Here is a 9,458-nt window from a genome sequence, read left to right on the forward strand (position 1 = left end):
AGTGATTGAAAAGCCCACTAATTTATATAATAGAGTCAGTGTGATTTTAAGGTGCACACCACTACTCTTCAGGAGAAAAACTAATAGCATGGATGTGTGTATGGCACCATGAGTGAAGCTAGGCAGTTTGTGACAGGGGCCATACAAAGACATATACTGTAGGCTAATCAGTGTAACGATCACTGAGAAACAGTCTCTTGCATGATGTGAAATGATCTCTTCATGTAATTGGGGTGTACTGTATGAAAATCTGTAACGAGGATACTAGAGGAAAGAGAGTTCAAAGAGGATGCCGAGTGTGGCGCTAGGGTAAAAAATATAATGTAAATACTTGTATTTATATTTTAGAGCTTAAAGATCTCCCACATGCTAGTACTTGTAATTTTAAAAGGGACAAACAGAAAAAGAGATATTAAGAGAACAGAACAAAGGGGTGAAAAAAATTACAGATAAATGGGCTTGCTGTGTTGGTGAGTTACATGCTTGTTCCACCATGAACAAAGAGCTCAGCAGTCATCTCCCATCAAAGTTAAACACAACTTCTAATGAGTTGTGCATTCTTTCTAGTGCACTGCTGTCTTACAAATGCTGTATTGTGCTCTTTCATTTTTTTTCCCCTGATGAAGGTTTTTTGTTGTGTTGTGTTGTGTCACTCCTTGAATTGTGGGTCTGGACAGAGGGTGTTGTACGCTGTACTGATTGAAAAGACTCATGAGGTGAATTTGTAATTTCTGATATTGACTATATTAGTAAAACTGACTTGACTTGACTCCCTTACTTTGTAATGAGAACCTTTAGCAAGCATCCTAAAGACTTTATCTCTGCCCACTAAAACATGTGAATGTTGTTAGGATGCTGTTTATGTGAATTTGTTCTTTGAACAGGAGCTAGGAGGATGTTTTGTAATTAGAAAGATAAGTAGCTGATGGTGGTTATGCTGGCAGTAACGTGTGGTTATTGAGCATGTGTGTTTTCCATCCAAAAAAAAAGGTTCACATCAGTAAGTCAGCTTTTTTTGTGTCCATGGCAACTGTAAAAGACAGCAGGCACTCTTCACTCATTACTTCTCTTCAAGTCTCATTCCGTTAGCCTCTCTGCTCCACATCATCCATTAATGCTTTATTTTCTACTTCTGTCCTCCCCATTTCATTTTCCATTTGTCTTTTTACTGTCTTATTTCATCGTAAGCTACTTTCTATCTCCTACCTCTCTGTTTCTCTGGGTTTTTTGGTTTGTTTTATTTTGCTTTTGTTTTTAAGTAATATGTATGATTCTTGTCAGCTGTTAACATATCAACAATAGTTGGGTAATGTTCAGAGAGTAATAATAGTCCAATGAGAAGGATGACATTTTTAATTATTGACCCTGCAAAGGCTGTCCACCTTATTTAAGTCTGTGCCACCTTCAGTGGCACAACTCATAACTAGCTATGGTTTAGCAAGAAGAAGATGACGACCCAAATGAGATTAGAAAAATAATCTTAAAGTTCCTTTTTGAATTGACATCAGACACTATATGATTGATGGTGCACACATTGAAAGGGTTTATTACAGGGAAGACTCGATAACCAAGTGGTTAAGGTTCATACCATGTGCGAGTAAATGTCCTGAGCAGTAAGTCCTAGATCTTTACTGCATGTCGTCCACCTGCTCACTTTCATCACATTTTCTCTCTATCTCCACTGTCACAATCAAATACAAGCATACAATGCCCCCTCAAAAAAATGAGAGTTAATTCCAAATCTATTCAACTTCATGATTGGAACCAGCCAACCAACCAGCCACTCAGTCAATCAATCAACACATCCATTTCATTTTGGAGACAGGGCCATGATTTCTCCCATGAAAAAGGAAAGATTAATAAAAGAACCGCTCTTTCTTGGAATGGGAAGCATCTGAGTCCTGGTTTGAATGAGTTATAAGTGGTGAGCCATTACCCAGTAATCAACATTTGCCAGCACACACTTGCAATGCCACCTGCGTTTCAGATAGAAAGGAAAATAGACTGATTGAGCATCTTCAGCGTATGGATGAAAACCATGTGACATGATTAAAATCATGAAGAAAATTAGTATGTGGGAAGAAGGGGTCCCAGAACTGAATCCTGCAGAACCCTTTCTGGTCATATGAGTTTCTACCTCTGGCTTTAGACTGTTGAGCAGATTATCTTCTGTCTTAATTGCTACAGCAGAATTCAACATATTCATTTCAGGAGTTTGGTGCCTTGGTGGTATTGATCTTCTGACCAGGTATGATAACCTGAGATTGAGCTGTCAAAAATGTTTTCTTTTGGTTTAAAATGCTCAACATAACAAGAATCATCGTATTAAAAAAAAAAAAAAAGCTCCATTGTAATCACTACCTTACCAGAGAGTGTGTGAATATAATTATTTTAAGATAGGGTTTCTAAATTAAAACCTTTCTGTATATGAAGAATACTGGATTACAGCAATTCTTGCAGTAATATGACAGTGGTGTTCCTTTTACTTAGACAAATGAGGGAGAACATGAAGCCTCGCTTTGACACATGGATCCATCAGTCATAGACAGGGCAGAACAGCATACTTTAATATATATGGGACTACAAAAGTGGTCAAGAGATTCATTACGAGTTATTTTCCACATAATCTCACATGTGCTGACCAAGCCTTTCAGCATTCTTTGAATCAAACAAAGTGTGTTTCTTCGAGGAGCTGTGCAGAGAGGAGGAGGATGGGGTGGAATTCTTTCTCATCTCCACTGCTCTTTCTGTCTTCATTCTTCTGTATGGCTAACACAGTGGCCTTGAGGGCTTGAGCAACGGGTCTCAAAAAACAAAAGCACAAAGGCAAAGCCAATTCAAGATATGTTGGTGTGTGTGTCTGCGAGACAGCGAGCGATATCATGCTGTGTATATGAAGAGCGGAATAATGTACTTGTGTGGGGGAGGGGATAAGAAGGAAAATCTGTAAATTAGAGAAAAAAAAATACACTCAGGCAATTCGGGGAAACATCCTCCTCATAAAGCCAATGGAGGTTTCTCAGACTGGGATTTTTGTGCCACACATTTATCATCCATTGATGACAGAACAGTTCCAAAAAACTGACATTTTAAAAACTAAGAATATTCAATTTGGATACACATTTTTGGTGTATCAAAGCTAAACCACAGGCATTCTTTTACTCTACTATGGGCATTTTTAATATAGAAAACAATTATTATTTACTTACAGTTTTACTTAATTTAAGATAAGACATTTTTATGTTTTTGGTGTTTAGTTGTGGAGTTTTCTTTGCAAATTAAATCCTTACATCTCAAAGTCTTAAACTTTGTTTTGCATGTGTAAAAAAACAGGTAATGAGACAAATTGTGGCTGCAGCACTATTACTCTCTTGAATAAATTATGATGAAATCTAGTTTGGAAAGGAGGATCATCGCGGCACTGCTCAAAACCTGAGGTCTGTGGTAACCGTACATTATACATCCTCTCCTCTTTTAGTGGTTGCGTCACATCAGAAGCCATCCTGTGTGTAGCTGCATACAGTGTTTGCACTGTACACACATCTGAGGCAGAATGACAAAGGGAGCTTGTTCAGCTTTCAGAGCAGCATGAATGTATTATTCTGATGGAAAGTTCTATTGCCAATGATTTTCTCTCCTTTTAGTTTGTCACTCGAGAACGTCCCACAAATTCATACATTTTCTTAGACTCAAATTAGGTTGCCGCTATAATGCTAATAGGTTGACACACATAGGTTGGTGTGATAGAGGAGGAGGGGAGTTGTGCCCACAAGTAAACTTTAGTTTTAAACAGAGGTATAGTAGTTGATAGGTGGGCATTATCCAACCTCAGTTGTATCAAGAGAAAATAGAAGATGGGCAAGTTGCAATTGCAAAACCAGATAACATGCAAGCCAGGTGGAATTGTGCGGACACCAAGGCAGCTAAGATAATGTGTAAAGTTCCTCTGGAAAGAGATGCAGTTAAATAGTTGCAGGTAACATAATGAGTCAGTGAGGGACAGCAGTGCAGGCAGGTTTAGCTGGTCTCAGGGGTAATCAGCTGATGGGAAGCAGGAGTGTAGGAATGGAAAAAAAAAATGTCAGAGGGCCTCAATGGAAAGGTGAGACACAGTCACACAAATGAGCAAATAACAACAATAAAAACATACAAGATATATTTTACCATACAGTACTGGTTAGAATTACTGACAACTTTTAATTTTAAGTACAGAATTAAGAATATCTTAAAAATAAATTCCAATAAACCAATTTTGTGTAATCAGAATATTTGATACAATTTCTGAAGTTATTGAACAACAATAAAACAGCTTTCACCTTGTGAAATTAAAAAAAAAAAAAAAAAAACATTAAAATGTATACTGGACCCAATAATAACCTCTTTCACAGCAGACATTTTAACTCGTCACAATAGGAAATGCGTAGGTGTATTAATGATGGCTCAGTTCCATTAAGTGTCCCAGTAAACCATGACAGTGAACCACCATGCACAAACGCAGGACCTCCCCTATAAGTGCAAGACATCCATCATCAATACACCTGAGCCTTCTCTACTGTGACATGTCAAAATGTCTGCTGTGAAAAAGGTCTAGTCGCTGTTCCTGAATTTGGATTAGTTCTTCAAGAAAAATAATAAACAAATAAGACTCACCTGTGCTTAATTGTCAGTGCTCACATGACCTAAATTATTGGCTTTACTGCATAAAAAGGGGCTGCTGAAAGCATCATGAATACGAACATTAAAAAAACATACTTACATGCATCTGTCTGGGATAATGCTCAGATGAAACCAAAGTAGCAGTCTTTGGGAATGCAGTGCATCTGTCTGTTTATATGGGACAAAATTAAGCCCTCATGGAAAAGTACACTCTACCTGCAGTAAAACATAATGGAGGCTCTATCGTGATGTGAGGCTGCTTTGCTTCCATTGGTACTGAAGGCATTGAATGTATCACAGAAACGATAAAATCGAAAACACAACCAGAGAATTTTAACACGAAATGTCTCTCTGCCAGTGTCAGAAAATATATAGAACAAAACTATGGTTGCAAGGTAAAAGTTGGACTTTTTTTTAACTGGCCAGCAAAGAGTCCTGACCTAAATCCCAAAAACCTTTGAAGAGAGGTTAAACCGACCATTTAAAAAACTCTGAACTTTGAAGAGATTGAATTTATAGCAGTAAAACTACTTGCAGACAGGTCCAAGATGTTTGAGATGAAAATATTGTTGCCAAAGCTTTTGCAAATATTAGTTAAGGGTGGCCAATAAACTTGTTCAGCTTAGATTTTGTTGTTTTATTCAATTATTATGCAAAGTTTCTTTTTTTCTTCTGTTTGTCAACTTTTTATTTAAAGTTGGTTCATTTGCATTGTTTTTTTTCTTAACATATTCCAAATTCTGTACTCAAAATTCTGGGTTTCCAATAACTTTGAGCAGAAGTGTATAATGTAGGACTTTGATATTTTGAGGCTTAATTGAATGTCTGTATCCCTCTCAGTAGATTATAGTTTTGTATGCAATCCATGCATATACAACATATCACAGTACATGTTTTGTGTTTTATACTTATCAACACGTCAAAAATGTTCATGATACCCAATTACAACAAAAATTGAGTTTGAAGTGACAAGTAAGAAAACACAAAATTCACATTGTCCCATCAGACAGTGTTACCACATACAGAGATAAACAAATGCTCAATAACTGTGATGGGTGTCCAGAGGAAAGAGGACAAAGAACACAAACTTTAGCTGTGATGGGAACAGAGGACAGAATTTAACAGGCAGACTGTTCACTGTAGAGTAATGTTGAATTTATCCAACTTTAATTATACTGTGCAGAGTTTATCAACATCCCCATTGTTTTCCTTCCCAGTTTTAAAACCATATGCTTTATACTTATTTCCTTTTCAATCTGACTGAGGCCAATATAAAATGCACAAAGGCTATCCTATTAAGGAGGGTGAAACTGGACCATTAAGTAAGTTTTTCTTCCCATATTATTACTTTTTTGTTTTCTTGTTTGAATCAAACTGGTCAGCATTACCAGCCAGTTTTGGCTTGGAGATTTCTGTTGGTGGTATAATAATCATGGAGATCATGTCTGCATGACTGCTTACTTTGTGAAGTTATGGTGTAATATTGAAAATAGTTATACAGTATTGTTGACATAAGAACCATCCACTGTCTTTCACCGTCTCGTTGTGATATGATCACCCCTGTACTTGGCCCCAGGTATCAATTTACTATTCCTTGGCTTTGTTGCTGAGCTGAACTAAAAGTCTCTTTTCCTCCCTTGGTTTAGTAGTTTTCTCTCCTGCAGAGAGAGAGAAAAAAAGAAACATAAAGCTGAGCTCAGCTTCTTCATGCAAGAAACTCACCTTAAGCTGTGAATTATCCAACTTTCTTGTACATTGAAAAGCATAAAACCATAAAATTCTCTCTGAGCCTTAAGTGAAAAAGCCTGCCAAAGGCATATCATACTGTGCTGTGCCACATGATAACAGTGGGAACATCAAAAGTAAACGACTGCTATTGGCACAAGCACCCGTGTTAACTCTACTGAGGTATTTGCCCTCTGAAATCAAGCAAGACAATTTAAAAAGGAACTTAAAAGTGCAAAGTAAAGGATTTAAATCCTGTCTTGTAATACCACTTTGTACGTTAGGAGGCCATAGTGAGTCACTTCAGCATCCAGTCTGCCCTGGAAGCTGAAGAGTTTCACCAGTTTCCCACTAATTAGTTGTTGGCTTTTTTTTTTTTCTCTATCTGATGATCGTAAAGTTAGATTGTGTGGGCCCAGTAGTGAATCGACAAAACAAAAGTGATTGTACGGGATACGGTGGCTTGTTTCCCTCCACTTTAGCAACACCATAGTAGCACACAAACTGCAACAGCAAAATAATATATTAATGCTATTTAAAAATAAAAAAAAATGTCAGTACAGTTTTTGTTGTCATTAGATGCTCAAAAAGATCGGCTTTGAATTGCCCAAGCAACTACATAAAATGTCCTCAGTTTGGCAGACAGACACGTGACGAGCTAATTAAGCTATTTTAACTGATCTGAACTGCATGTCAGCAAACAGCTGACTTATAACATACCAACACTGTCAGTGATGTTATACAATCAGTTACCTTTATAAGGCATCGCTGTATACTCTCCCAGAGCTGTCTCCAATAACATTGTTACCTCTAGTTTTGTTTCTGTTAAAATCACTTCTTTCCTTTGACGTCAATTGTTCTTTCTTGCCGGGAGCAGGGTGTGGTGGCGATATCCATCATTGTGTTCACTGTTTCATTCATTGTATCAATAAGTTGGAATACATTACTTTGTCTTCCTCTCATGTTGGACTGTGGGCAGACTGGACGCTGCCGTAACTCACTGTGTTCGCTTGAGGTGCCAGGTGATATTATGAGATGGAACGAGCAGGGCTAATTGGTTAGCAAGATAACAAAAAAAAAGATTTCTGCTCTGGGCAGCTGACTTGAATAATCAAGTGTTGAAGTATCTTCAAGTCTTAACTTTTTGGTCATTCTGTTCATGATTTGGTGGTCTGATGTTTTCAGAATAGTGATGATAGTTAAGATGTTAACTTGCATAAACATAATTATTATGTCATAAATTACTGAGTGTGTCAGCTTATTTTCCACAAGATGTATGGATGTACAGTAATGATGCAGCCCAGAGTGCACTAATGGTACAAAAATCCAGACCTGTCAAAGCAGAATCTCACAAATGAATCACTTTGCACTACTTCCTCAACTCTGCATGTACTGTGCAAAAAATTGCTCATTGTATTTCTTTTAAAAATTGGATCACCTATCTGAAGATAAGAAGTGGTGGAGATTGGGGAAAGGACATACAAAACATCTCATAATTAATAATTAGGCAATTAATAAAAAGCATCAATTTGGAAAAGTTCAGTGGGAACTGAGTGTAAGCCTGATCATGAACCTCTCTGCATGCCTTAATGCAAAATAATGTGTGAATGATGCTAAAAATAGCCACAGAGGCATGTGCAGTTACCACCGAGAATTGGATTAGATAGAATTAGATATCAGATCTTATTCTCACTCCAGCTTGCATTTTGAATTTCATTAACTACTTGTGATGTACAAAATCTGGTTCTCTTAGATTTGTATCTTAGAGTCTTTTTTTTTAGCTTGAAATGGGCTGAACAAGTAACATCAGGTTGGTTGTGATAGCTTAAAACTATTTAGGTTCATGTAATGCATCTCAATAAGATGGTGGACTGATGGTGGAATAACTGTATTTATTTATTTGTGTTCATATAAAATGACATCCTTCTGTCCACCAGCTTGTGTGTCAGTGTGTGATGTAGTATGTTTCTGTAAGAACACAGACAATGGTTACATTCAGTCTGTTTGTCATGTCTCTGCATGAAAATCAACCTCAAAAGATGTATAAGCATCTGTCTCTATCAAGACATAACGAAGGATGAACAAGTGAAAAACTCCATCCTGCATACCGCATGACATCCCTTGGCTCTAGTCCGGACTTTTTTCTATTTCACATCCAGAATAACCGTAATTAAAGACCATACCAAGTCTCTACAGCTGCATTGTGCGTCTTGTTTTATGGCACAGAGGTGGCATGAAATGTGTATTTGCAATGAAACAAGCTTTGGGGCTCCAGCTCATGCTCTCCAGTTCCCAAAGCAAATATCTCAGCACTGTTTATTTCAATGTGTTTTCTGAACATATCAGGCAATATCTTTCTATGATTGATGAAACAAAACCAGCTCATACACCAGGAGGAAAGATTTTAGTTCTCGCTCCCACATCACTGATTTGTCTTACTTTCTGTCAAGTGGGTATTTCAAAAAAATCTTTCCAAGATTCCACAAACTGTTGCTAAATATAAATATATCCTCTCACGATTATTAATCATCATTACCACAGTTGTCAGATAATGACATGGCACTGTTGAGGCTGAAATTGACTTTCAATAATTAACCACTCATACAAGCAAGGTTACTTTGAAGCAATGTTTTGTTAATATCAGGTCTCTTTTCACACAATTGAAGCACAGTCTCGTGTCATGGCTTAAGATATATGCTGAGAGGTGGAAAAAAATATCAGGAGATCTTTATCGCATCATGAAATGCACTTAGAGATGAGAAATACAGTGTTTCCCTGGTAGTCAAATAATGTCTAACTGTTGTGGAAACAATTATTTCACACTGTAATTAACAAATGACCAAAACAGCACAAACACTAAAACTGTTACAACAAAAAAATGTTTTTGTGTGGTCAGTATGTCCTGAACCTGCAAAAAAAAAAGAAAATACACCAAAATATTAGCACAAGCTTGACATGGTGTTACAGAAAGAAAATGTTTCTCTAAAAAACCTGGGGTCACCCTTCTGAATCAAACCAAAATTTGAGAATTAGTACATTATATAAACAAGCCACTGTGTGAACTTACTGCAAAGTTT

Source organism: Brachyistius frenatus, unplaced genomic scaffold (assembly GCF_029030835.1).
Source record: "Brachyistius frenatus isolate BFR_SWC_R1_liver_20210118 unplaced genomic scaffold, ASM2903083v1 Contig_15, whole genome shotgun sequence".
In the NCBI taxonomy this organism is placed as follows: domain Eukaryota; kingdom Metazoa; phylum Chordata; class Actinopteri; family Embiotocidae; genus Brachyistius; species Brachyistius frenatus.